This window comes from Ovis canadensis, chromosome 3, assembly GCF_042477335.2.
Source record: "Ovis canadensis isolate MfBH-ARS-UI-01 breed Bighorn chromosome 3, ARS-UI_OviCan_v2, whole genome shotgun sequence".
Taxonomy (NCBI): domain Eukaryota; kingdom Metazoa; phylum Chordata; class Mammalia; order Artiodactyla; family Bovidae; genus Ovis; species Ovis canadensis.
This window is the reverse complement of record NC_091247.1, coordinates 3,976,109-4,004,083: the sequence shown is the minus strand read 5'-3', so window position 1 is coordinate 4,004,083 and position 27,975 is coordinate 3,976,109. Positions and strand designations below refer to the sequence as shown.

At 47.0% G+C, this 27,975-nt stretch overlaps 1 protein-coding gene and 1 long non-coding RNA gene across 13 annotated transcripts in view; one reads left to right on the top strand and one right to left on the bottom strand.

Annotated features, from left to right (window-relative positions):
* The window catches only part of TSC1 (TSC complex subunit 1), a 52,218-nt gene extending 38,689 nt beyond the window's left edge, over positions 1-13,529 (bottom strand). For 2 of the 12 annotated variants that reach the window (XM_069582073.1, XM_069582082.1), the window contains exons 1-2: positions 13,177-13,529; positions 4,512-4,574 (exon numbers count right to left, since the gene is read on the bottom strand). The gene's annotated coding sequence lies outside the window, so the exon portion shown is untranslated. Of the gene's footprint in view, positions 1-9; positions 243-4,511; positions 4,575-13,147 lie in introns of all 12 variants that reach the window. The other 10 variants (XM_069582074.1, XM_069582083.1, XM_069582076.1 and 7 more) reach the window with 8 other exon arrangements.
* An 11,315-nt stretch (positions 13,530-24,844) lies between these two features.
* Positions 24,845-27,173, top strand: LOC138436483 (uncharacterized). Its single transcript, XR_011255429.1, has 2 exons — positions 24,845-24,972; positions 26,982-27,173. It is a non-coding gene; the product is annotated as an uncharacterized lncRNA (long non-coding RNA).
* Positions 27,174-27,975: the final 802 nt, after the last annotated feature.

Here is a 27,975-nt window from a genome sequence, read left to right as displayed (position 1 = left end):
GATACTTGCCTTGTCTCAGGCTAGTGAGGCTCCTGAGTCTGTCTTCCGTGCGCTCAGAAGACAGTCGTGTCGGAGCTGCTCCTGCAAATGCAGGCAGCCCGGAGCAGAGCAACTAGACAAAGATGGCGTCCATCCAGTCAACTTGGCGGCACTCAGGGCTGACCGGCACAGACCACCTCACTTATTTTCAGGCTGTAATTTAGGTATAAAGTCTGGTTTCTGGAGGCTACTCTTTCCAAGTGCTTTACAGAAAGCAAAAATAATGTTTCAGTCTAAAATACACTTGTACATTTTTTTGGCAACAAGCTTTTGTTGCTTGTCTCCTCAGTTCTAAAATTCTACCTTTAATCATATTTTTCTTACCCCCAGGAAAAATATAAATCATGGGTTTTTTGTGGGATTTTTCATTTAAGTGCCTCAAGTTCAAGGATTTTTGACATTCTAAAAAGCCCTCTCAGGAGTTCAATCATAAGCCTTTGGAATTAGTTCCATGACCGGAATCTCTCTCTTTTTTAAGCTTATTCAAATACTTGGTTAAGTGCAGGGTGCTAAGTAGGGAAGACAGACTTGGCGTGTGCCATGAAGAACTAGACATATACGAGCAGGAAATGGACAAGGTTCAGTGAGTACACAAGGGAGGGAAGGGACCAGCTCCAGCTGGATGTGGTGGGAGTGGGTGAGTTGCACGTGTTAAACACACTTTACAGCCTAGAGGAGACAAGGGAAAAGTCACTGAGAGGTTAGCACCACAGCTCATCAGGCATCTGCTTTCGCCATGAACGTCTTGCTTCCATTTTGGAAGTAACCAAGCATAGCAAACAGGAGATGGGAAAAGCCGAGAGTTCAGTATCTGAGTTCATACAGTTCTGTATCCTACCCACCAGAGAAACATTTTGTTTAGTTTAAGACTACCACTGGGGGCCACACGGCACAGTACAGTGCCATCAATGATGCTGTTTGTATTAGGGAGTCATGACCTTCAACACCCACTCCCTACCCCAAAACCTGTCCCTCTGCCAGTCTCCTGGACCTCCGTAATAGGCACAACCATCAGTCTACAGCCGACACCCAGGTGACATCCTTGACTCTTCCGCCACTCTAATGCTCACATCTAATCCTCCAGCAAGCCCACCGACTACCCCTTCCGTTTCATCCCAGTCCAAGCCCCCATCGTGTCCCCTCGAAAGAACGAGGGTCCAGCAGTCTCCAACACTCCTCTCCCCTACACCACCACCAAGACACTCTGAAACAGGGAAATCAGACCCCACTGCTCCCATGTGAAAGCATCCAGCGGCTCCCCGTGGAGCTCACGAGAGTCGGCTCTGCTGTGGCTGCCAGGCGCACCTGACGGGGCGGCCTGCTTCGCCGCACCCTGCCGTCCTACTCTAGTCTCCGGTTCCGAAGGCTCAGGGACACAGCGCCCTGCGCAGGCCGCTGCACTTGCTGTTGCCTCTGTCCTTGGGGGGCTTTTCTCCCAGATCCTCGTGTTGCTATTGGTTTCAAGTCTCTGCTCAAAATGTTACCATCTTGGAGAGGCCTCCCTGACCACCTAATCAAAAGCAACACAGGGGTTCCACATCACTACTTCTGAATAAACCAAACTTAACCCCTACACTGGTAACCAGATTTGATCAAACAGAACACTTAGCATGGTCTCAACAAACATGGAAAACAGGGATTTACCAAAGCTCGGTTTTAGTTTCTATTTTTGGCCCAAATCTGGCTGTGGCCTTGGTCTGTAGGACTGAAAGTTGAACGGTCCATCGGCCACTTTAGCAGCATTTAGCAGCATTTCTGGGACTGTGTACGTGTGACCAGCAAGGATATGTTAATGTTACCATCATATGTAATCCACACAATGTCTGTAATGTGGACAGGCATGCATTTAGGATTACCGTTAATATCGGAACAAAGAGAAAACATTCTAGATGCAACATCTAGGCTTTGTGTTTTATAAGTTGAAATTCCATCAATACAATATTTATTCATTTATTATTATTAAAAATAAAAGCCTCGGTTAATGTGATTTTTATGTTCGAAAACAATTAAGGACTTTCAAAGAGTTAAATGTATTAATGAGTATCAAGAAGGTAGGTTCACTAGATAGCTTTACAAATAACATTAATTATTCTTTGAGCCAAATGTTTATAAAACTTTTAACAATACTTGGCTACACAAAAGAAATTAATTCTAACCTTTATATAATTGTTTTACATTTATCATAAAAAATATTCATTTAATAACTTCATTTAATTTGTAATCCTAATTTGTAGTCTTTCAAGAAAAAGTCAGATTTGGGAACACCACACGTCTTGTGAAGGTGAATTAAAAATAAAATGCCAGCTTGTTATCTAAATTTTAAAACATGAAAAAAAAAAACCAAACCACAGTCAACAATATCCATGATAAATCATCTTCAAGTCAAACATAAATATGAAAAAAACAATGTTAAGAAAAAAATGAAATACTCAAACACATTTTATACTCACTAATCAAAAATTTCAAAACAGATTTTATAAAACCATTACAGGAAGACAATTTCTTATAGTTTTTGTCTTGTATTTTGTGTCTGTGGGGGCTAAAAATTTAAACAAAAAGCTTTTCAAGATGACTGACATAGGTTGTCAATAACTGTTAAGGTGGCTTTAAGATGAAGGATCCTTGAGGCTTGACCAAGCTATGAATCCCAGGTACAGGTTCCTTCTAAAACATAATTTACCAGAAACTCTCCTGAATTCCATTCTGCTTTGTCCACAAAGGTTAGTGATGGGGCTAAAAGTGGCAGCTGAAGGGGAACATCTTTCTAGTGTCACCCACCTGCTAACACGGGGGCAGTCCAGCAGCTGATGGTGCTGACCAAGTACTTTTCCTACGTTAAAATTTCAGACGTTAACAATAGGACTACTGTAACATAAAACAAGTGCAATATTGAAAAATATTTAATACAATCTGAGATTTCTGATGTGTGACATTCAGCTTGGGCCTCGAGGCTATGAACAGGACCATCTGACACTGGGTTCAAACACATATTCAGTGGCCAACCAACAACGGACAGGGTGACGTACCCATAAAACGCTTGAAAATGGGACTTGCTTGGACCACCAGCCCAAGGTTAAGAATCCATCTGCCAGTGCAGGGGACCCAGGTTTGACCCCTGGTCTAGAAGATTCCACATGCCGCGGGGCAACTGAACCCATGAGCCATAACTACTGAAGCCCATGCCCTCTAGAGTCTATGCTCCCCAACAAGAGAAGCCGCCACAATGAGACATCCTCACTCACCACAACTAGAGAAAGCCTGTCTAGCAATGAAGACTCAGTACAGCCAAAAATAAATAAAAATTAAAAGAAAAAAATTTTTTTAATGAGAAGTCAAACTCAAGGAAGTCTTCCGTACTCGTGAGGGAACAATGCTTCTTCCACCTTCTTGTGAGTCTACAATCTGTATTAAGACCCTGTTTGTGAACAGACAGCAAGCTTTAAGGCAAAAATCCTCACCTTATTTCGTAACTCTTATGAGGCAAGATGAGGCAGACAGTGACAATACAGCAAAGGGCAACCAGGGAGGCACCAGCCGAGTCCCATCAGCCGTCTGTGCACAAAGACGGCGGACAGAACGCCTTCCCATCTTCCTTATGCCCTTCCTGCAGACAGAAAGCTGCTGCACTGCGCACTCCTGCCTCCAAATTCAACATCCTGCTCAGGGGCCACTCAGGCCACACTCCTAGCCACAGACACGCTAGATCCCTGTATTTAGGAAGGATATATTCTAGGACTCTAGGAATCCTCCAGCTCTTAAAAAGCACACTAGCATACATCTCATCCCCAGAAAACTGATTAAGACAAGTAGTAGATAAAGCCATGTTAGGATGTAAATGCTAACTCATTAGCTCAGGGGTCCTCAGCCTAGTTCGTACACTAGAATAACTTGGAGAGGCTATGAAATCCTGAAGCCCAGGCCTCACTCCAGAGCAGGTTAAGGGGCAGGGTCCAGACAGGACATCTGGTTTGTTTTTATAGACCCATGTGGGTTTTTAAGGCACAGCCAGGGTTGAGAACCTCTGTGCTAGTTAAATGGCTTGCTCAAAACACTCAGGATTCAATTTTATTTAGTAGTTAAAACCAATTTTTGCTGTTAGACAGAACTGATTTGAGTTGCAGGTAAAGCAAGTACCCCAGCTATACAACCTTAGGAAAATTATGTAACATTTCAGAGCCCAATTCCTTATCTGCATAATGAAGACATACCAAAAGTATGGCTGTGAAGAGGAAAATAAATAACCATAGGATGCACTTAACACCATGCCTGGCACTCAATAAGCCGTTAATAAATTACCGATAATTTGACTAATTACTTCACGGCACAGAAGGTCCAGTTACTGGCAAATAGCTAAAATCATCAACGTTACATCCTGAATGCAAAGAAACCTCTTTGCACGAGTGCAACCACAGACAAGATAAATGATTCTCCCCTCCCTTCCCCACGGCCGCTGCACTGAGTTTACACCTTACCTGTTCTGGGGACAATTGGTACTTTAGTTTTCTGTGCTGTCAACCTGGTGTCTTTCATGGTCACTGGAGAGAAAAAACACATATCTGTAAATCACCATCTCACGCTGCAGTGAGATCCCAGATGCCATCAGCGGGGTGTTGGGGGTCACTGGCTTCCCGCTCCACCCCATCCCTGACAGGTGGCCATCTGGTTTCCACTGGAATGGTGCACAGGCCTCTCCCCATCTACATTTCCGAACAGCTGGCTGCGGGAAAATTCTTTCTATTGCGCTGAACTTGTAAAGTCTGCCTTTTGCTAACTGTCTTTATTAGAGCCATAAATGAGTGGGCAGTAAATGCGCCGGCAGGACAGGCTCTAGAATTAGAGCTCGGAGTAGAAAAACCCAGGCCCCGCCACCGAGCAGCCACGCAACTCTGGCTGGGTGACTGCACGTCTCTAACATCTAACCTTGAATCCTGTCATCTGCACGGAGAGAAGCGCCGCGGCGCCTGCCTCCTAAGGCTGCGTGGGGCAGTCCTGACGTGCCCCACGAGTAAGAATAGCGCCAGGCATGAAGCACGTCCTGGTCCCCCATAAGCCCCCCGCCCCTGCCCCACTAGCCTCACCTTCTCTCAGCTGACCTATGTGCTCCCCACTTCAGGACCAGGTACAAGCAGTCCCTGTGCCCCCGAGACCTGACCTCTGCCCGCTCCCGAGCTCCGTCTTCACCCTCAAATTCTCTGCTTGAATAGGCGCTTCCTCAGAGAAGCCTTCACTTTCCTCCACTCACGCCCAGACCAGGCGAGGCCCAGCATGTGCTCCCTGTAGCCTGTGTTTCTCGGTGTCACTGACCACAACCCAATTAAATAAGTGCAATGAGTTACTGAGCATGTCCCCATCAACAGCACAGGAGTCCAGGCAAGGAAAGACGGGGCTTCTTCAGCGCTGTATCTCCTGCAGCTGCCACAGAGTCTGGGACTTGTTGACAGAATGACTAGGAGTCAGAACATTTCTTAAATAAATGTACAAAGCTGAACTCGGCCTTCAAAACAGCACCACCTTAACCTAATCCCTCTGCATGACAAACATATTTGAGAACAGCTAGCATTTTTCTATTTTCTTCTCCTGCTCCCCTTTCTAAATTATATTAAATATCCATGTTTAACACGAATATATATACATTCCAGTTTGCTTTTTAAAATGTGGATCCTTCAAACTACATTTAGGTACAGCCTGATTAGACTGTGAGCTCCATGGGGACTGGGACCACCTGTTGGGTCTACTGGTGGACACCCAGGGCCTATTTAGCGTCCGGTACCCAATGGGCAAATATACTCTGTGTGGGTCAACAAAAAGTTCACCAGCTTCTTTGGTAGCCATTCCAGGGTGGGATGTAGACATGGCAGCTGAACCTCATATACAACACAGGCCTAGTTACAGTCAACATGGAAGAGCCTAGAAGCAAGCCCTTCAATATATGATCCTGGCCAAAGCTGAACTAGCGTGTCGGGCAGCTCTCTCACAGTTAAAACTTCATGCTCAGATGATGGGGTAATTATCTTTCCTTGTGGAACACATTCTAGGCATTTAATACCAGCAGTCCTCAGCAGCATACGCCAAGTGTGTGTGCAGAGCTGGGCAGAGGCTGGCTTTCCGAGGAGGCCAAGCAAACCATTCAGACAGGGAGTGCTTGCCCAGCCACAGTCACTCCACCAGAAGGGCTGCAGTTAAAACCGTGGAGCCTCTAATCTTGAGAATGTTAGAATCAGCTGTGAGTCCAGTGAGTCATGCAGACTCCTCTTGCAATTAATCGCAGTTGGATGTTTTACCTGAAAAGGAACATCTAAGGCAAGGGTAAAATTAGGATGTAATACCAGATGCGATCTCGTAGCCTGTCCAGCCAGGATCACCGTCACAGATAAAGAAATTGGCATAGAAAGTCAGAACGGTTTTTGTCCAATGCTCGACATTAACACTTAACATCTTTACCACCATGCTAAAAGATGGTAATGGTAATAAGTGTTGGCGAGTCAAGGGCTACCTGCCATTATTTGTATTTGAAGTGTTTACTTGTTCACTTATATTTAAATCCTGCCCCATGGAGGTACTACTAGGGAAAATCATGTGACCTGTGAACTTCCTGCTTAGAAGTGAGGAATGGAGAAGACCCTCCTCAAAAATGTGTCCCCCTGAGGGGTTCTGATGGAAACACCTGTCAGGGCGTAACAGGGCCAATGCAATGTTCTTACCTTCAGAAGCCAAATTAAAAAGGAAACATGCCCTCAAACCTAGACCCTTCCTCTTTGATGTCTGACCCCAAAGTGGTATTCTCACCTGAAAGCAACACGGTGATTGCCTTTCTACAAGGGCAATTAAGAAGTCTCTCTGAATAAAAATAAAGGGTGGGTTCCAGGAAGATGAGAGCTCTGTGCTTCAGTGTTTTGAGATTAAGCAGAAGGAGCACAGGCCAACTTGTTTTCACATTTCACCTTCATTTCATTCTTTAGGTGTTTCCAGAGGGATGGCCTCTATACACGGGGCCACACGTGGACTCCAGCTAGCCCAGCCATGTGGAGGTGTCACCAGCAGGGTGACTGTTTCATGCATCTCTACCCCAGCATTCTGCATTACAGGCTGAGAGCGCTAAGAGCTGTGTGCGCCTTCATGAAACACTCGTGGCAGGCACCCAAATGCCTTCAGAAAGCATTTTATCTGAAAATATCAGCTGAATATTCGGACTTTTGGAAAATCAAGTGTTGTGTGTGGCCTTCTCACCCCTGGGACTCTTCAGAACCACAAACCCCACATAAAATATGTAACTATGTATCACATCGCCTAAGATAATCTTGTACAACTTGTCAATGATGTAAAAACAACTACAGGTATAATAAAGGTAGGTAGTTGTCTTTTCACTAACTTGTTTTGTATACTGAGGTTTTTATCTAAGAAAGTTCAAAGACAATTCAGACACAGGTTGAGGCAGAGATGGACTATGTCATTATCAAGCACAGCACAAAGAGAAGAGCAACATTACACCGATAACAGACAGTAATAAAATGGCAATAATATACTTTACACAGTCAGGCCTGGCTCTGGCTCCGTACCGCTCAGGTGATTTCTTACAGGAATATTCTACCAAGTGAATAAAGTTGTCTTCAGCACAAATGCAACTAAAAAAGGTAAGATATGAGCTCCAATTCCTCTTCCTACTTCTGCAGAGAAGGAAATATCACTCAAGTGTGTGAAAGTGAAACAGCTGAGAGCAAAACCTGGCAATATGTATAGTCATGTGTGATTTAAATGGTCTCAGCAGTGTGGTCCCTCTCAAGGTTGTATAAACAGAGGAGGAGCTCCAGGTTCTCCATTCAGAATGTTAGCCATCAGGGACCCAAAAGGACAATCTGCTGGAGCGTATAACCTATTTCATAGGTGGATCCTCTAGCATCTTGTCTGCAGGGAGAGACACTGATTCTGGTTAGGTATACGTTTTCTATAATATAAGGCACTTCCCTGGTGGCTCAGTGGTAAAGAATCTGCCTACAATGCAGGAGAAGCAGGTTCAATTCCTGAGTCAGGAAGATCCCCTGGAGAAGGAAATGGCAACCCACTCCAGTATTCTTGCCTGGAGAATCCCATGGACAGAAGGAGCCCGGCAGGCTACAGTCCATGGGGTTCTAAACAGTCGGTCTTGAGTCAGTGACTAAAACAACAGCAACCACCACCTCATCTATAAACTATGTTTCTTGTGTTTTAACTTTCTATTACCATGAACAAAATTATTTACCAAGAAAATAAACCAAGTGTCATGTTTCAAAATAAGAGCTTCTCTTAAAATAAATCTGAGCAAACTGTAAGTTTTCTTTAGGTTTCAAGTTCAAGGACTAAAATAGAAAACTCCTAGGAAATAAAGGCACAAGCTTTGATAGTCTAGGACTAACACCTGTGGTTCTCAAAGGTGGTCCTCACACCAGCAACACCCATCATTTAGGGCTTTAAGCCTGGTCTGAGACTTCTGAATCTGGAAGTGGGGTCTTCCAGGTGATTCTGAACCACTAGTCTAGGAAGGAGGGGGAAGGCAAGAAATATTAAATATATATATATACTTTTGAGGTTCAAAAGGAAAAAAAAGATAATGGCTAAACCTTGGAAAAAAGCCCAATGGAACTCTGCCAGGTGATAAAGGTACACAGGGACTGAATCCTAAGCCTGACAAGAATTTAGCAAGTTACACACCTGAGTTCTCCACTTATAATTTCTTTTAATGTGACACCTAAGGTTGATTTCCCAGTGAACTGTAAAGAACCTTTCAATATAAAAGTTTTAACAAAATATAGTACAAGCAGTACACAGTCCATCTTTAAAAGACTTAGGCCTTTCCTATCTGTGGGTTGCTTTTGTTTCTGAAAGCCCGAGTCCATTTTTAAGAGCAGTAAACTATTTGGAATGATCAACCGGCTTTCAGGCTGGGTCTATAAGTTCCTATTCAAACTTTCTTATCTGTGTGAATTTTGTTGGAGCTGATGGGACAGAAAAGGGTATTTGGTCCACAGCTTCCCACAAACTCTCAGAGGGGAACTGAGGCCCCCAAAATCTTAAGAACCACTGACCTTTCAAATAGTTTATGAGCTCAGCAGTTCAGACTATTTATCAAGTGAAAGATTAAATGTGTGGGTTCTGGAGTCAACCAACAGGGTTCAAATCCTAGCTCAACTCACTGAATAAGTTACTGAAACCTCCAATTTCTCATCTCCCTCTCCTGTCCCTGAAAGGTTTCAAGAAGAGTTAACAGGATCACAAATGTCAAAAACTTTAGCACACTGTTTGGCATTGTGCCAATAAATACAAACTTTATTATAACATTACTACTACACAAAATGTACTGCTAGGTACATAAGGCTTAGAAGTCAACATTTACTAACATATTTGAAACACTGATGAAGTCATTCTGTAGTTTAAAATGGATACATTTCATGTTTCTCGCTGTGCTTGTGTGCTCTGTACTCAGAGCAGCACAGGTCTTAACCACTGCAGACAGTAAGGTCACGACATCTGTTCTTTCTCACCGCGGCCCAGTGTGCCCTCCATCACCAACAGGAGAGTAAAATTATCCCTTGTCACTCAGATACTTCATGGGCTCTACTGCCATCATCTTCCCTTTAGAAGGTGACCTGTGAATTCTAGGCCAGTAACTACCATGTCTGGTTTTGTATCAAAACCAGGTTTTTCAGGCACTTTACTCATTAGATGATAACCTGAATTCATTCAACCTTTAAAAGTGTTGTTATCTTTTGCTACTTCCCTGTATAGAAAAAAGTTAGTACTACACAAGAGAAGTAAGAAGAAATAAGCAAGGTCCTGGGATTATACATGTTTTATATACATGAAAATTTTTGGTTTTTTTATTCTCCCCCCTCCCAAAAATAGACACTAGACATCAAATTACTAATGTTTAGGAACTACAGGCTTAAAAAGCAAAGCAGATATATGTATACCTATGGCTGATTCATGTTGAAGTTTGACAGAAAACAACAAAATTCTGTAAAGCAATTATCCTTCAATAAAAAAATAATTTTTTTAAAAAAGCAAAGCAGAAAAGGAAAAATCTAAAATCGTTGATGGTAATTTTAGACCAATTTAAATGGGCTGAAATCTTTTTCAGACCAATGGAAAAAAACTGTTGTGTTTTTTTTTTTCATATACAAACTATACGAAACACTGAGAGGAAAAAATTTAGTGTTTAAGTATATGCCAATTATACATATTTATTTTTAAAGCAAAAAGCTAAAAGTAGAGGTTTAAATGCTATTGAGTACACTTTTCTTTCATGCTTGCAGCTACTTAATTGATAAAACCAATACCAATAAAACTAATCTCTCAAAGAGATTTATAATATGAGGCACTTACAAGGAATATCTTTTTCTAAAATGTGATAGGAAAGAATAAAAACTCAACAGGTCAAGCTAAAAGTCGCTGGTTTGCTTAGTTATTATAAAGCCATTTAACACCTGATTCGATCAACATAGAATGTTTAACCTGACCCCCAAAGTACTTGAAATCTATGTGACTTTTAGAAAAGCTTGAAATGGTTGATGTATTGCTGTATGTGGCTCATCTGCAGTCAAGACTATCTAATTAATTCCAGGAAACGTTAATTTTAGTCCACCAAGGCCCTAGAACCCAGAAAAGAATGGTGCCTGCACCTTAACAAACTTTAAAAGAAGACACCTGTAAGATCAAGTCAGCTGTACCTCAAGAGCCCCAAATTCACCCACCACTATATACACCAGAGGTTAGGAGCTATTTTAAGAAATGCCTCTGCAGTGAATTATAAATTAAAAGAAAAATAGCCAAACTGATAACTTCAGCCACTGGTCCTCAACCTCTGGTGCCATCAGAATCACCTATAACTTCTTCCAAAATATATATCCAGGGTGTCCTCAGCGACATATGCAAACTACCTGTGCATGAAGGTTTGACAGACACTACTGTTGAGAGATTTCTCATTTCCAGCAATTTCATTATTCTACAGACAGGAATATATTTGATCTGTCCTCGTCAAGACTGTTTAGTTTCACTTCACAAATAAGAACAGAAGGCATCATGTTACACCCGCAGACTGGGATGTCTTCCCTCTTAAGAATCCAATCAGGCAGAGTACAACTGAGTCACAGGATTTGAGACACTCCAATTTAACGGAAAACAAGAAAGAATGTGGGTAGCTGCCTAGGAATCTGTCTAACTAGGAATTTAGGAACAAACCAAAGTCTATGACACCAGGAAATGCATGAAGCAGAGAAAGCTTACATCATTCGCCCTTTCATGCACCTGATGTAAGAGTGTTTGGCCTAAGATATTAACTTTAGCAAGAGGATATTTCCCATTTACATCTTCGATAAACACCCCTTAAGTTTACACCCGGTGGTTAGAGGAAGATTCTGCAGCTCCCCAGGGCCATAGCAAAGGATGTTTCACTGTTTCTGAGGCGCCTCATTTGCTTGATGCACGACGGTTAAAGTTTGCATTTCCCCATACGACCTTAAATCAGTTTCCATATTTGCATATTCCAGGTTTACTCGGGAATGTTCAACTTAAGCATCACAGGTGGTTGCTCAGTAAATCAAGGGCTCCCACAAGGTTGGGTTTTATAACGCTTCTCGAAATTTACAGCCCCGTTTTGTCAACAAGTGCAAATTCAGATGATTCCAAGTTGATCCCCAAATTATAAATCCAAGTATCTCAGAAGAATATTATTCTATTTTAGTACTTTTACCAGCTTAGGCTGTGTCAAGTGAAGTGCTATTTCTATGCTTTCTATAAAAAATCCGGCAAGGATTTTAGCATGGCTTCTTTCTGCAGTAAACGCATTGGTTTTATGAAAACATCAAATACTTTCCAGCCTAATTTAGACTACCGTGTTTATAGTCACAACACTGCCATCCCAAACAAAAGCTAAAGTATTTGAGCAAGTGGGCCCCTCTTCAAAATTAAGCACGCACACACAGGCACTTATGCACAAACCCTGGCCAACTGATTAACTCTAATCACCTGATCAGAAAGAATGACAAGTCAGATCTGATCTATTAACAGATAAACGAGAATCATGTTAAGTACAAAGACAGGAGCACAGTCTTGGAATCAAGACTCCAGTTCCAATCCCGGCTCACAGAATCCTAGAGGTGTGACCTTGGGGCACGGTTCCCTAATCTCTCTGGGCCTCAGTTTCTTCATCTGAGAAATGGGAGGGATTCCTGGTGGCGGCCTTTCCCCTTTGTCCCGAGGGCTAAAGGAGGTGACGACTGCGGAGCCCTTCCAAAGTGCGCGCTCCGTCAACAAGCTGCTGGTGTCAGGAGGACCGCGCCCCCTTCAAAGCCCCCACCCCCACCCCTCCAAACCCAGAACGCCAGAAGCAAAACTCTGTACTAGGAAACACAAAGAAACAGCTTTAATTCTTGAAGGGCTCTCTGACTGCCGGTTCTTCGTCCTCAAGTTCCTCAAATGAATGAATGAGCGTCTAGGAGTGGCTCTGCAAATAGCTGTCTCTTAAGAATCACCTCTGCCGGCTGGAACGTAACTGTCTTTCACCATCAATTAAACACCCAGAAGCACACCTGGAGCGAGGCACACACGCTCCTGCAAATTTCAGCGGAGACACCGAGTCCGGGCAGGTCCCCGATGCCCACAGGCAGACTCCGTTCATTCCCCGCCCCCACCCCCTGACCCTTCTCATCAAGCCCTGGCACAAGCCCCCACCCCCCAATCCAGACCTGCCTCTCCCGCGGAGGGTCTCTCCTCGGCTCTCCGCACCCCGAGGGAACCTGTCACCCCACCAAGCAAGGGGCTGGCAAAGCGGCCCACCTCACCCCCTGCCCTCGACACCTCGGCCCGGGGGGGTGCAGCGGTCCCCTCCGCCGCCGAGGAGGGGCCAAGGGCCGGCCGGGGCCGCTTCTCTTCCCCCAGAAACCCGTCAGGCCCCGTCGGAGATAGCGAGTAATAAGAGGGAGGGGAAAGCTCTCCAAACCCCCCCTTCCCGGGGTCCCTTCCCCGGCAATGAGCCCCTTGCCCCAGCCCCACAGGGCTTCCCAGACTGGGGTCATGGTGCCCGGACCGCCCCGAGAAGACCCCAGCGAAAAGCAAGGGGCGACACCCCCGTACTCACCCACCGTCTCCTCCCCCTCAGCTGTTTACCTCACAGTTCCTCCAGCCTACAGGGCGCCGCCATCTTGGACGTACAGCACCTCCCCCCCGTCGTGAAATGACCACTGCCGCTGCAGCCTCCGCCACGAAAAAGAATCCCCAGCCGCACCTCGCCTCGCCCTCGAACCCGAGAACCGTTGACCGTGGCCGACTGCCCCTTTGGAAAGAAGGGGCCGTTCTGCTCATTACTGGTTGTGCTAACCGGTCGAGAAAAAGCCAAGAGGAGTTGTAAGGTAGGGGGGTTACGGGGGGTGGGGAGGCGGGGACGGGCGGAAGGATTCCGAAAGGGAGCTGCTGAGAGATCTTGTGACTCCGAAGGAGGCAAAAAGAAGAGCCGGCGCGGCGGGGAGGAGCCACGCGAGAGAGCGAGGGGCGGGGAGGCGGTCACGTGACCCGGGCCGGGCGGGAGGGGCTGTGCAAGAGGCGTAAACAAGTTGGCCGCGCTGGGTGTGGTTGGGGTGCCTCCTGCATTCCAGAGGCTCGCACACCCGGATACTCCCCAAGTGAGGGTCTCCCTGTGCCTGACCGCAGAGCTTCCATCTTGTTTCCCAAGGAGCCAATGGGACCCCCGTGGGCGAAGGGCTTACGGAGAATCACACTGACTTCTGCCCCTCAGATTGCTAGCGTTTCAGACACCCGGTAACGACATCTGTGGAAAACCACCATCATCAGAGCTGGCCGCTTTTAAAGCCCAACCCCTTCATTCAATCCTTGCCCTGCCCCCTTCCTAGCTGTGTAAACCTGGACAAGTTTTGAAGTCCTTTGAGCCTCAGTTTCTTCCTCTGTGAAATGGGCGTGATAACACGAGTGGAGTGAGGATTCAGGGACATAAGGTATGGAGGGTGTTTAAGCACCGTGACCCACGCAGGGTAAATGCTCACAAGATGATGGTCTTCGAAGGCAGGTTGTGGTGAGCGCTGTGACTAATCCGGAGCAGGGTGATAGAGGCTGCAGTCTGAGGTATCTGAAAGGCTTTCTGAAGGGGTGCGCATCAAGCTAGGCCTTAAAGAAAAGGTGGGTTTTATGAAATAGAAGTGGGAGAGGCAGTTGGGAAGGAAAGAACTAAAAGAAGCTAGCACCTGGAGATAACGCGGGTTGAGTTATGGAAATAACAAGTTTTGTCATGGGAACTGTTTGGGTCACAAGGCAACATATGGCTTAAGGGGCCTACTGTGAGAGTGGCCAGGGTTCCAGGAGGCCCAGTGTGGTCCCAGATAGGACTGCTGTTAGCCTGTAGGGTCAGAGAGGCTCCGAGCATTAGAAGAAGGCCTTTGCTCTGGGCCGACAGTCCATGTGAGCAGAGCCCAGGGCGTGTCTCGGCCCTTAGCCACCCACGCCCACTTCTCCGGGGGTCCTGGAGCAGTGCACAGCCTTTACCACCATCCCGGCTTATGGGGCAGGTGGGCATTGACTTGGGAATTCCACCAGCCTAACAGTGCCTGGAGACGGCTGGGGAAGCCAAGAGGTTGTTGCTCAAACAGACCAGAGTGTGAACACAGGTTTCTGCTATCATGCTAATGATCGGAGCCTTAGCTTCTTTGTCTACGACATAGGGGTTTTAATATTAATCATGATGCCTACAGAATAGGGATTTGGTGGATCCAATGAGACCTTGAGATGTAACCAGCACAGAACCTATTTCAATAAATGTTAGTTTTGTTAGCATTCCTCAATGCTCTCACAACTGGCATCCAATCACTGCCTGCAGTCAGTCCACCCGTTGCTAACTTCTGTGTAGTCACCCAGCATAGTCAGCGTGGGACCCAGAGATGGAAGGGCTGGAGGAGAAGAGGGGAGTGCCCAGGTTCCCCTAGTCCACAAACCATCTCACAGGAGCAGATTCCTGCGTTGGCATTAGCACTGTAGCACACTGTGAATCCACCAGGGATCAGGCGGGATGGAGTCGGGGGACGGGCATGACTCCAGAGCTCCAGCCCAGGAATCCCCTTTCCCCACCCCCCTCTTCCTTGGCTCAGTGACCTCATCCTGCTGGAATGGTATCCTCCGTGGAAGAGAGCAGTGATACACGAGCCTCATCAGCTTCTGGCCCTCAAGGGGACCGTAACTGCACTGTTACTGTTTATACAGTATCTGGAAGAAGAATGGTAATAGTTCTCTCAATATGGGCCGCTAGGGGCTTGTGAGAAGAGGCTAGGAGGAAAGGCAGAGGCATCCCTGCCCCTGCTCAGGGGCTGGCTCCCTTTTTTCTGTTTTTCTGGGATTGATTTTGTCAGTGACTTGTTGTTCAGTCACTAAGTCATGTCCGACTCTTTGTGACCCCTTGGACTGCAGCACACAAGGCTTCCTTGTCCTTCACTATCACCCGGAGTTTGCTCAAACTCATGTCCATCGAGTCGGTAATGCCACCCGACCATCTCATCCTCTGTCATCCCCTTCTCCTCCTGCCATCAATCTTTCCCAGCATCAGTGTCTTTTCCAGTGAGTCAGTTCTTCGCATCAGGTGGCCAAAGCATTGGAGCTTCAGCTTCAGCATCAGTCCTTCCAATGAATATCCAGGACTGATTTCCTTTAGGATGGACTGGTTTGATCTCCTTGGTGTCCAAGGGACTCTCAAGAGTCTTCTCCAACACCACAGTTCAGAAGCATCAATTCTTCAGCGCTCAGACAGATGTTAATCAGACCACTGTCTTCCACATACCTCCCTGGAGCCTCTCCACATCACGAGCTTCTGGGCAGCCTTTCTCCAACCATCATGTCCATACTCAGTGACAAAACAGAAGGGATGAGCTCTCGGAGGCAGGCGGCACTGACTTGCTGTGTATGAGGCACACCTGTGTATTTGCCTGGGCAGCATCTCCCCCTCCCTCTCCTGGGACCACAGCATCAACCTCAGGCAGCTGGACCCATCTGGCCAATCCCAGATCCCAAGCATCCAGCCAAAGGGATTGGCACAGTTGGACATGTGACTCAAATTGGGCCAATCAGGGTGCCTCCTTGAGTCTTTATACATGGATGCTTAAAGAGCTGTTGTCTTTCCTCTGGGGTCATTGAACTAAGATAAAGCTGTGGCCCTCCCCTTCTCCCTCTGCTACCTCAGGCTCCATGAACGCTCTAGCCAAAAGATGGAAAAGATACAGAGAAAGAGAGAGAGATGAAAAGAGAAATGGTGGCTGCTCTCCCCTCAATTTATGAAGTCCCTGAGGCCAGCTTTACCCTGGGCTTCTGAGTTCCATGAGGCAAAAACTGTTTTCAGCGGATTCTAGTTTCAGTTGGATTTCCGTCCTTCCCAAAAGGCCGTCCAGACACAGTAAGATTTGAAGGCCTTTGGAAGTACCCCACTAGTCAAAATTACATCCTTTTCAGTATCACAGGTTCATCCGTTTGAGGGGTCCTGTTGCTTCAGCTTTTTGCATGGCAGCCCCCTGCTTTCAGTTCAGTTCAGTCGCTCAGTCGTGTCGGACTCTGCAACCTCATGAATCGCAGCACGCCAGGCCTCCCTGTCCATCACCAACTCCCAGAGTTCACTCAAACTCATGTGCATCGAGTTGGTGATGCCGTCCAGCCATCTCATCCTCTCGTCCTCCTCCTGCCCCCAATCCCTCCCAGCATCAGAGTCGTTTCCAATGAGTCAAGTCTTCGCATGAGGTGGCCAAAGTATTGGAGTTTCAGCTTTAGCATCAGTCCTTCCAGTGAACACCCAGGTCTGATAGCCTTTAGAATGGCCTGGTTGGACCTCCTTGCAGTCCAAGGGACTCTCAAGAGTTTTCTCCAACACCACAGTTCAAAAGCATCCATTCTTCGGCGCTCAGCTTTCTTCACAGTCCAACTCTCACATCCATATGTGACCACTGGAAAAACCGTAGCCTTGACTAGACAGACCTTTGTTGGCAAAGTAATGTCTCTGCATTTTAATATGCTGTCTAGGTTGGTCATAACTTTCCTTCCAAGGAGTAAGCGTCTTTTAATTTCATGGCTGCAGTCACCATCTGCAGTGGTTTTGGAGCCCCCCAAAATAAAGTCTGACACTGTTTCCACTGTTTCCCCATCTATTTCCCATGAAGTGATGAGACCGGATGCCATGATCTTTGTTTTCTGAATGTTGAGCTTTAAGCCAACTTTTTCACTCTCTTCTCTCACTTTCATCAAGAGGCTCTTTAGTTCCTCTTCACTTTCTGCCATAAGGGTGGTGTCATCTGCATACCTGAGGTTGTTGATATTTCTCTCGGCAATCTTGATTCCAGCTTGTGCTTCTTCCAGCCCAGCGTTTCTCATGATGTACTCTGCATAGAAGTTAAATAGGCAGGGTGACAATATACAGCCTTGACGTACTCCTTTTCCTATTTGGAACCTGTCTGTTGTTCCATGTCCAGTTCTAACTGTTGCTTCCTGACCTGCATATAGGTTTCTCAAGAGACAAGTCAGGTGGTCTGGTATTCCCATCTCTTGAAGAATTTTCCACAGTTTATTGTGATCCACCCAGTCAAAGGTTTTGGCATAGTCAACAAAGCAGAAATAGATGTTTTTCTGGGGGTCACCAGTCTCCTGGAGGATGGAGTCCAAGTTTCAGAGAGTAGCCCTGAGGGCCCCTCACAGCCCTGGCCTCTCCAGATCTTGTCATTGTCCCCTTGCTGTCTATCACTGTCAGAATAGACACATATATGTATACAAATGTATGCATATATTTTTAACTCATGTAAATGGATTATGTCATAGATGGCAATCTGCTTCTTACTTTTTGCCCCCCTCAGTGTTGTTTTGAAGCCCATGTACGTCGCTCTAAATAAATCCAACCAGTAGCTTCTGTTGACAGTTATTCAGTGATATGGATTTATCCCAGTCTACTCTCAATTGTCCCATGGAATGACACCCAAAGCCCACCAGAAAAAAACCTGTGATAAACCTCAGTGTACCTGTTCCCTTGAGGCTTCTCAGGTCGAGCTAGTGGTAAAGAACCTGCCCGCCAGTGCTGGAGACCTAAGAGGTGTGGGTTCAGTCCCTGGGTTGGGAAGATCCCCTGGGGGAGGGCATGGATCAGCCCGCTCCAGTGTTCTTGCCTGGAGAATCCCACGGACAGAGGAGCCTGGTGGCCTGTGGTCCACAGGGTCTCCAGGAATTGGACGTAACTGAAGCGACTTAGCACACACGCACGCACCTGTTCCCTATGGGTCCAGCTGAGAACTTCTTTGGGATACATAACTAGGAGTAAAACTGGTGGGTCAAAGAGTATGCATGGACTTACTCTTTTTTGTTGTTTTTAGAGAAAAAAATCAGCTTTACAGAGGTTTAGAAAGAAAGAAAGTGAAGTCGCTCAGTCGTGTCCGACTCTTTGTGACCCCACGGACAGTAGCCTGCACCAGGCTCCTCTGTCCGTGGGATTTTCTGGGCAAGAGTGCTGGAGTGAGTTGCCATTTGATATGCAGAAGATTAATGTTATATCTTGATGACTTCGAACATGGCATACACCTGTGGCACCATCACCAGAGCCAAGGTGCTAACCGTATCCATCACCCCCAGAAATTTTACAGACTGAAGGTAACACCACCCGAGTGTTCTCTAGGACAGCTTCCCCAGTGTACAGTCTCACTGGAAGTCTACAGAAATGCCCACATTCCTGCCAACAGTCTTCAGCTGCGAAGTATAATAGGCCTGTCATGGTGATATGTTCTCTTTTTAGCTTACCTCTCTCTATTAATGAGATGGAGCATTTCTTTATGTTCTTGTTAGTCTTATAGGTTTTATCCTCTACAAATGGCCAATTCTTCTGACTATTTTTTCTCTAGTAGAGTTACTCTCTTTTCCTTATTGATTTGCAGAATTGCAACACACAGAAATGTGTCCTTCATTGACTACAGATATTTCCAGTGTCTTCCCCTGTCTGTTATCGTCATATTAACTATTACTGTATTGTACTTCATTGAAAAACAGACGCTAATTTTGGTGTTATCGACCCCTCCTCCTCCTTACTGTCCTCTTTCTTTTTTGACTTATGATCTGGGTTTTTGAGGTTTTGTTCAAGGATGCCTTTTCCAACACTTACTCATAAAGGACAGGTGGCATGGGGGCCGTAGTGTGCAGTGCACTCACCAGGCCACCTAGGAGGACAGAGGGGGATGGGCAGAGCAGAGACCCAGGCTCTGCAGCCCTGCTGTGTGGCCTGGGCCAGTCCCCAAGCTTCCTTTTCTATACCTAGACAATAGGGACGCCACCAATGCCTTAAATACCCAGCTCAGTGGGTCACTAGGACTGTCCAGTGAGAGACTTGTGTAAACGCTCATCAGAGCACTTGCCAAAGTGTGGGCACCAGTGAATGTTGGCGTTATCGTTCCCTCCACTTGCACGAGCTGCTTGCACGAGCTCCACTGTCTGCGGCTGCTGGGACAAAGTACCACAGACAGGCTGGCTTTAAATAATACAAGCATAAGGAATTCCCTGGTGGTCCAGTGTTTAGGACTTGGTGTTCTCACTGCTGGGGCCCTGGGTTCAATCCCTGGTCGGGGAACTACGATCCCACAAGCCGTGTGGCATGGCCAAACAACAACAGCGTATTCTTCCTTTGTTCTGGAGGCCAGAAATCTGAAACCAAGCGTCAGCAGGGCTGACTTCTGAGGGCTCTGATGGGGAGTGTTCCATACCTCTCTCCTGCCTCCCGGGGGCTGCCCGCCATGTGTGATGATGTCCCTTGGCTTGGGGCTATATCCCTTCACTCTCTACCTCCATCCTCACCTGTCCTCGCTCCCTGTGTGTTTTCACAGATGCAGATTCAGTCACTGGGTAAAGAGGTGACGCGCTCCTCTGTGTGTGTCCTTTCCTCTTGTGGTTTTTTTTTTTTAAGATTTATTTATTCATGTATTTTATTTTTGGCTGCACTGGGTCCTCATTACAGTGGCTTCTCTTGTTGCACGAGCTCTCAGCGTACAAGCTTCAGTAGTTGTGATACGTAGGCTTAGCTGCCCTGTGGCATGTGGGATCTTAGTTCCCTAACCGGGGATTGAATCCATGGCCCCTGCACTGGCAGGCAGATTCTTAACCACTGGACCCCCAGGGACTCCCTCCCTTCCTCTTTTTATCAGAACACCAGTCATTGGCTTTGGGGCCCACAGTAATTCAGTATGACTTCATCTGAACTGAATTACATCTATACAGACTCTACTTCCAAATAAGGTCAGATGCTGAGTTCTGGGTGGACGTGAATTGGAGGCGGGCACTAGTCAATCCCCTGCTTGCTTTTAGGGTGCACGGAGCCCAGCAGATGAGATGGAAGGGGGCCCATGGTGCTGTGACTCAGAGTCAGGTCCACCCCGCAGAGCGGGTGCCCTCAGAGTGATGAGGGCAACCTGTGGGTGGGGTTGGGACTTGGACTTTGCTTCCAGTTTAATCAGGAACCTGACTAATGGTGTTGAGGCAGGTGGGCTTTACAGGAGGAAAACCCAGTTTTCAAGAAGGCAGCAAGTTAAGACCACCTAAGGCTCGTTGGCTGATCAGTGGTCAGATTTAAGATATACATGGGATGGGAGATGAGAAAGGCAGGACATGGAGGGCCCTGAGCTTAAAAAAATAAATAAATAAAAGCCTGAACTGTGTGTGCGGGCAAAGAGGATCCTCTGAAGGTTTGAGAGTTGAGGAAAGGAGAGGAGAAAGTTGTCTGCTGAATATTGGAAAAGGCTCCATCTTGGCTTTGACACCTGCGGATGGAAGTTTTGAAATCCTGGGCTCCCTCTCTCCTGGGCAGGCCACCTCCTCACCCAGACCCCCGACCAGGTCTCTGTCTCCCCCTTGCAGTACGATGTGGAGGACCATGTTACACGGGGTTCTCCATGTCCAGGAGGAGTCTTTTAGTCACCATGAAACCCTCCCTTTCCCCTGTCCCCCAGAGGAGAAGCATCCGCAGCTAGAGGTTTTATTTCAGCTGGGCCTCTCCTGAAGACTATGCCAGGACTCCTTGGAAAAGATAAATCTGGATCCCTGCTTCACACCCTACTCCAGAAAACACTCCAAAGCGGTCAAAGTGCTTAAGTGTCGAAAGAGAAGCCATGAAAGTGCTAAAGAAACAACGCAGGTGAGTTTCCTGTCATGGAGAGGGGCAAAACGTTTCTGGAAGTGGCTAGAAAGAAGCAAGAGAAGAGAGGCTGATAAATCAGCCAGCCTCCAAAACAAAGCGGAAACAAAACCAAACCCCTTGGGTACAGCAGCAAAGGAAACAAGCAAAGGCAGAAAACAGCTGAGGAAGTATTTGCAACTTATGTCACAAACAAGCCTCCTGATACAGGGGGACCTCTTTAAAATCTTTTCATAGCCCACTGATTGCATGGAAAAAGAGGGCAAAAGACATGAAAAGAAAGCTCACTCCAGGAGAAATGCAATTGATTTCAGGTTTCTGGCCTCCGAAACAGAATGTTTAAGAGCTCTGCTGTTTAAGCCTCCCGGTTGTGGTCATTTGCTAAAGCAGCTCTCAGAAACTAACACACCGACCAGAAGAAGGAGTTTCTGGATTGTAGTGTAAAACGTTTAAAAAATACAAACCCACGCGCTCATAGTGATAACTCAAATTTAAGGAGAAAAAAGGAGAGAAGAGTTACAGGATCCAGCTATGCCAACACCTTATTATAGTAACCGGCAATTAAAAAGAAAAGGCATCACTTACACTCTAATGTTTGGAAGAACTCTGGCTCATCCAGAGTTAGTGAGGGAAAGCTCTTCTTTACTGGGGGGGGGGGGGGGGGAAGCCAGATAATAAATGCAAAAGGAATGATAGAGGATCACTATTTCCAGCCAACAATGAAACTGTTGATTCAAGCAAGAACCATCAGTGGAGACCAAACCCATTAGGGGAAGGCTGTGGGAGCAGGATTTCTACGTGATGAGAAAGTCTTACTCTTTTGATCCCTGGGTCGGGAAACCCCCTGGAGGAGGGCACAGCAACCCCTTTAGTATTCTTGCCTGGAGAATCCCATGGATGAAGGAGCCTGATGGGCTCCAGTCCTCAGGGTCGAAAAGAGCTGGACACAATGAAGTGACTTAGCACACGTGCACAGGTTTTTCTCAACTCATCTTTGTGATGGAGAGAGCTGGCTGTCACCTCTTTAACCCAGGGACCAAACAACATCATGAAAGACATTAGGTACCTCCAATGCCATGGAGCCCACAGTACCTGAGAAGTATCCTTGCCTAAAACATCTCACCTGAGTTAAGTCAAATCTTGGCCCTAACTTCCACTATACATGGGAGGGAGGAACAGGTTAAACAGCACCTCCAGGAAACAGACAAATCTAGAAAGCAGGCCCTTCTACCAAATTGGCCTGAGCTCTTTTAGGGGAAAAAAAAAAATCAATGTCAAAAGAAAGGGATGAGGGCACTGTTCTAGTAATATCATAAAGGAGACTAATGTGTGTGTACATGCGTGCTCAGTCGTGTCTGACTCTCTGTGACCCCATGGACTGTAGCCCACCAGGCTCCTCTGTCCGTGGGGATTCTTCAGGCAAGAGTCCTGGAGTGGGGTGCCGTTTCCTCCCCCAGGGGGTCAGTCCTGAGTCTTCTTCATCAGCAGGTGGACTCTCTACTGCTGAGCCTCCAGGGAAAGCTCAAAAGGAGGCTAAGCTAAGCTAAATCACTTCAGTCGTGTCCGACTCTATGCGACCCCATAGACGGCAGCCCACCAGGCTCTCCCATCCCTGGGATTCTCCAGGCAAGAACACTGGAGTGGGTTGCCATTTCCTTCTCCAATGCATGAAAGTGAAAAGTGAAAGTGAAGTCACTCAGTCGTGTCTGACTCTTTGTGACCCCATGGACTGCAGCCTACCAGGCTCCTCCGTCCATGGGATTTTCCAGGCAAGGGTACTGGAGTGGGGTGCCACTGCCTTCTCCGAAAAGGAGGCTAAAGAAGCAGGCAAATACAATGCTTGAAACTGGTTCTAAAAGAGCAACTCTGGAAGAAAATTGGGGGAAATTGGGGGTAAAATTGAGTATGAACTGAATATTCAGTGATGCTGGGAAATTATTGACAGTTTTCTTAGGTGTGATCATGACAGTTATGTGATGTAAGAATACCTGTTTTTAGGAGATATGTGTTCAAGTATTAATGGGCAAAGTGTCATGTTGTCTGCAATATAACTTAAAAATGTTTTATCAAAAGAAAACACATTTATATACACTCACAAATGCATATAGAAAGATAAAGCACAGTTTGCAAATGATAATTGTTGAATAACAGATGCGGGTATATAGGTGTCATTAGACATGTTTCATTCACTTTCCTTGGAAATGTTTCATAATAAAGTAATCTTTCAAAAATATTGAAAGATCAAAAAATAATTGGACTTCGTGGCAAAGGGAAATCAGAGATCCTCATCACGAGATGGTGGGATTCTCTGGGCTTCACCCTCACTCTCTGTGTCTGTGAAAAATAAAGGTTTGAGCAGGATGGTTTGAACTGTGTTGCTGGAGAAAACTCGTGAGAGTTCCTTGGACAGCAAGGAGATCAAACCAGTCAATCCTAAAGGAAATCAACCCTGAATATTCATTGGAAGAACTGATGCTGAAGCTCCAATTCTCTTGACCATCTAATGCAAAGAGCCAGCTCGTTGGAAAAGACCCTAACGCTAGGAAGGACTGAGGGCAGAAGGAGAAGGGGACGACAGAGGATGAGATGGTTGGATGGCATCATTGACTCAGTGGACATGAGTTTGAACAAACTCAGGGAGATGGTGAAGAACAGGGAAGCCTGGTGTGCTGCAATCCATGGGGTCGCAAAGAGTTGGACACGACTGAGTGGATGAACAACAACAACAAAAAAACCTGCACATAACGTAAAATTTACATTTTAACCATTTTCAAGTGTATATAGTTCAGCAGCGTTAAGCACGGTCACACTGTTGTGCAACCAACCATCACCATCTGTCTTCAGGACTCTCTGCTGTAAAATAGAGACTCTGCACCTGTTTAGCAGCTCATCTCCCTGCCCCAGCCCCTAGCAGTCAGTATTCTGCTTTCTGTTGCTGTGGTTTTGACTTCTTCAGATACCTTGTGTAAGTGGAATAAAGTGTTTGTCCTGTGATTGGTTTATTAAGCGTAACAGGGTGTCTTCACGGTTCGTACCTGTTGTGTTATAGCACGTGTCAGAATTCTCTTCCTTTGTTTATTTGTTGTGGCATGCAGGGTCTTTCGGTGCGGTGCATGGATTCTCTAGTTGGGAAGCATGGGCTCCAGAGTGCATGGGCTTCAGTAGCTGTGGATTGCGGGATGAGTTGCTCTGCAGTATGTGGAATCTTAATTCCCTGAGCAGAGATCAAACCCGCGTCCCCTGCATTGCAAGGTGGACTCTACCACTGAACCACCAGAGAAGTCCCCAGAATTCTCTTCCTTTTTAAGGCTAAATAATATTCCATGGTGCAGATATACTGTATTTTGTTTACTTATTCATTTGTTGATAGACACTGGGCGCCTCCTCTGCTAGGCTGTTATGAATACGACTGCTGGAAAGATGGGCTTACAGGTGTCTCTTTGAGACCCTGCCTTGATGCTTCAGGTACGTATCCGGGAGCGGAATGGCTGGATCTGGGCGGGGTGGCTTATAAAGGATTCTTTCCTACTTTCCAGATGAGCTTACCATACGTGTCCTTTTAAACTGCAAACCAGTCAGCTTGCAGAAAAGTGTACACAGACCACCTTCCAAGGATGTACCAACTCTAGTCGAAAGACCGCTAGGTCCTTGCATCCTTCAGAGGAGGAGACCTCCCTACATGCTCTTGGGATGACAAGAAGCATCAGGAATGAAAAAACGCTCACTCTTCAGGGGACAATGATACAACAGTAATTTGAAAACCTCTGAAGGTACATGCAAAATAGATGCAATTTGAGTGCAAATCCTGGCGGCTGGAAAACAGCGCCCCCTGCAGGACACTCCCGGTGCCGCTCGGCATTGAGATAGAGCGCTCTTGCCCAGATGGGTTTGCATGTCCAGTTCTCTGCAGAGATGTGTTCGTCGTCCTGAATGTTTTTCCTCGGCTCTCACTTATTTGTGGGTTCCTCTGATGCTTTGTTTCCTTGGCCTGGAGGCTGAAGCTATGCCCCAGGCCCAGAGACCCCTGACCCACATAGGATGTGGGGAAAGACAAGAGTCTCTCCCGTCTCAGTAGCCACAGAAAACTCCTCTGTTTGCTGATCCAGGCTCCAAGGCCATTGTCTGCTGGGGCTGCTGCCTGGTTGGGGTGGGGGGTGGGGCCTTGACCAGGGAGGTGAGGATCCGTGGGGTGATTTTCCCGCTCCTTAGGCTGGTTAATGACCCCCCACACAACTTCACACACACACATATTCAGATACATACACACTGCTTGTTGGAAATAATACAAACTTGTGTCAGATAATGCAGGCTCACTGATGCTGTCATGTGCTTGCCGTGGAGCTGGACTGAGGAGTAGGAGGTGGGGTCTTTGCCCTGATGGGGTCTGACAGGTGCCACACACACACTTATCACATGTGGACTTGACTCTGGTGCCAGCTGCCCCTGGGGCTGCTCTTCCCATCATTTGGTCAGTAATTCCTAGGGACCAACTGCTCCCTGAGACTGAAGGACACAAGGCTTGCGAAGGCCCTGCAGCCTCTCTGGCCTGGGTAAACGTCCACGGGACTTTGATTCCTTCCTCCACGCCCACAGCCTCCTGTGAGTGTCCAGAGAATACAAACGCGGAAGTCACCGAGGGTTCACAGGGCAGTAACCAGATGTCATGAGTCTCATTAATAATCAACCTACCGTGTAAATGAGCACAGCCCACCTGCTAAGAATCGGGCCGACACACCTTGTTCGCTCGTTTGCCCCCAGCAGCTCAGGCTTCCAGACTGTCCTGTGAGAGGGGGAGAGGGCAGAGCTCTTGAGCCTGCTGTTGAGGGTTTCTGCTGAGATGTACCACCTCCCCCACTTAAAGTGCTGTAGCATGTCTAAAACGTTTTGGGTGTATCATTTTAGTTTGCTACCTGCAGCTCCGAGGGAAGCTTTATCTTAGCTCCATTTTAGAGACGGCAGTTCTGAGGCTCGGGGAGGCCAGTGGCTGCCTATGGTCTGCAGCTGGTGAGTGTCAAGGCCAAGTGCAACCCAGACCACAGCGGGTCCTCAGACCACAATGGTGCCCCCATTGCACCCAACTGGCTGGAGAATCAGACATTACCTGCTCTATTAGCTGCCCCTGGGGTCTCATGCTTTATAAAAACCGATACAAGTTATGGGGGACTTCCCTGGCAGTCCAGTGGCCAAGTCCGAGCTCCCATTGCGGGGGCCCCAGGCCCAATCCCGGGCAGGGGAACTAGATCCCACATGGTGCAACCAAGAGTTGGCACGCAGCAGTGAAGATTTTCACAAGGTACGACCAGAAAGATCCTGCATGCCTCCACTAAGACCTGGCACAGCCAAATGAATAAAATATTAAAAATAATAAATAAAACATACATGAGTTTTCTAGGTGGGAGGCAATAAACAAGGGTCTCCATTAGGAAGGGCTGTGGAAAGAGAGGAGTCCTGCCCCTGCCAGGCCTCGGTGTCCCCTCCTGAAGCCTCAGGTGGTTGGATTGGGGATGTACAGTCACTCTCTCCCTCTCCAGCCCTCCCCAGCCTCCTGCCAGAGGGCTCCATGAAGTCACTGTGGGGGAGAAGGAGCCGAGAAGGATCAAGAAGCTGCTTGATCATCCGGTTATTTCCTAAACCTAGAAACAGGGTCCCCAGATTCATGCTCCTGCTGGCAATGCTGGGAGGCATCAGGCAGGAGCGCTGGTCCTTGCAGGCTCTTCCCTTGTCGTCTCAGCTTCCCACCCGAGTCTCAACACCCCTCTTTCCTATCATGGGCCTCTAGGCAAACCAGCCATCTTGTGACGTGAAGACACCCCAGAAGCTCACCCAGTGGTCCTCCAGGATGTCGCCCATTCCCATCGAGAGAGTCGTGGAGGTGAGAGGATGGGAGGGTTGAGCTCATGGACTGAGGGAGAGACTACCTGTGCAGTGCCCAAGAGCAAAGGACCAATAAAGGTTTGTTTGAAAAACATTATATCCACATATGTTTTTAATGGGCTTCCCAGGTGGCGCTGGTGGTAAAGAAAAAGTGAAAGTCACTCAGTCATGTCCCACTCTTTGCAACCCCGTGGACTGTGTAGCTTGCCAGGCTCCTCTGTCCATGGAATTCTCCAAGCCAGAATACTGGAATGAGTTGCCGTTCCCTTCTCCAGGGGATCTTCTCAACTCAGGGAGCGAACCCAGGTCTCCCGCATTGCAGGCATATTCTTCACCGTCTGAGCCACCAGGGAAGCACCTGCGTGCATTTCAGTGCAGGAGATGTAAGAGACATGGGTTTGATCCCTGGGTCGGGAAGATCCCCTGGAGGAGGGCACGGCCCCATGGGCAGAGGAGCCTGGCTGGCTACAGTCCCTCGGGTTGAGAAGAGTTGGACATGACTGAAGCAACTCAGGACGCATGCACACCCGTGTTTAATATATGAGGGGCGAGGGAGACTGGAGCAGGGAGAGAAGGGAGGAGGGAAAGAGTGGGGAGGGAGGGCGGAGATTGAGCACACGTTAGTGTGGAGGTGCGTGTGTTAGTTTCCTCTTTCTACTCTGACCATATTTTGTTTTGTGATTAGGTAGATGGATAGATAAGTGGGTAGATAGATAAATAAATAGTGGTGGTTTAGTCGATAAGTCGTATCTGACTCTTGCGACGCCATGGACTGTAGCCCACCAGGCTCCTCTATCCATGGGAATTCCCAGTCAAGAATACTGGAGTGGGTTGCCATTTCCTTCTGCAGGGGGTCTTCCCAATCCAGGGACTGAACCCGTGTCTCCTGCATTGCATGC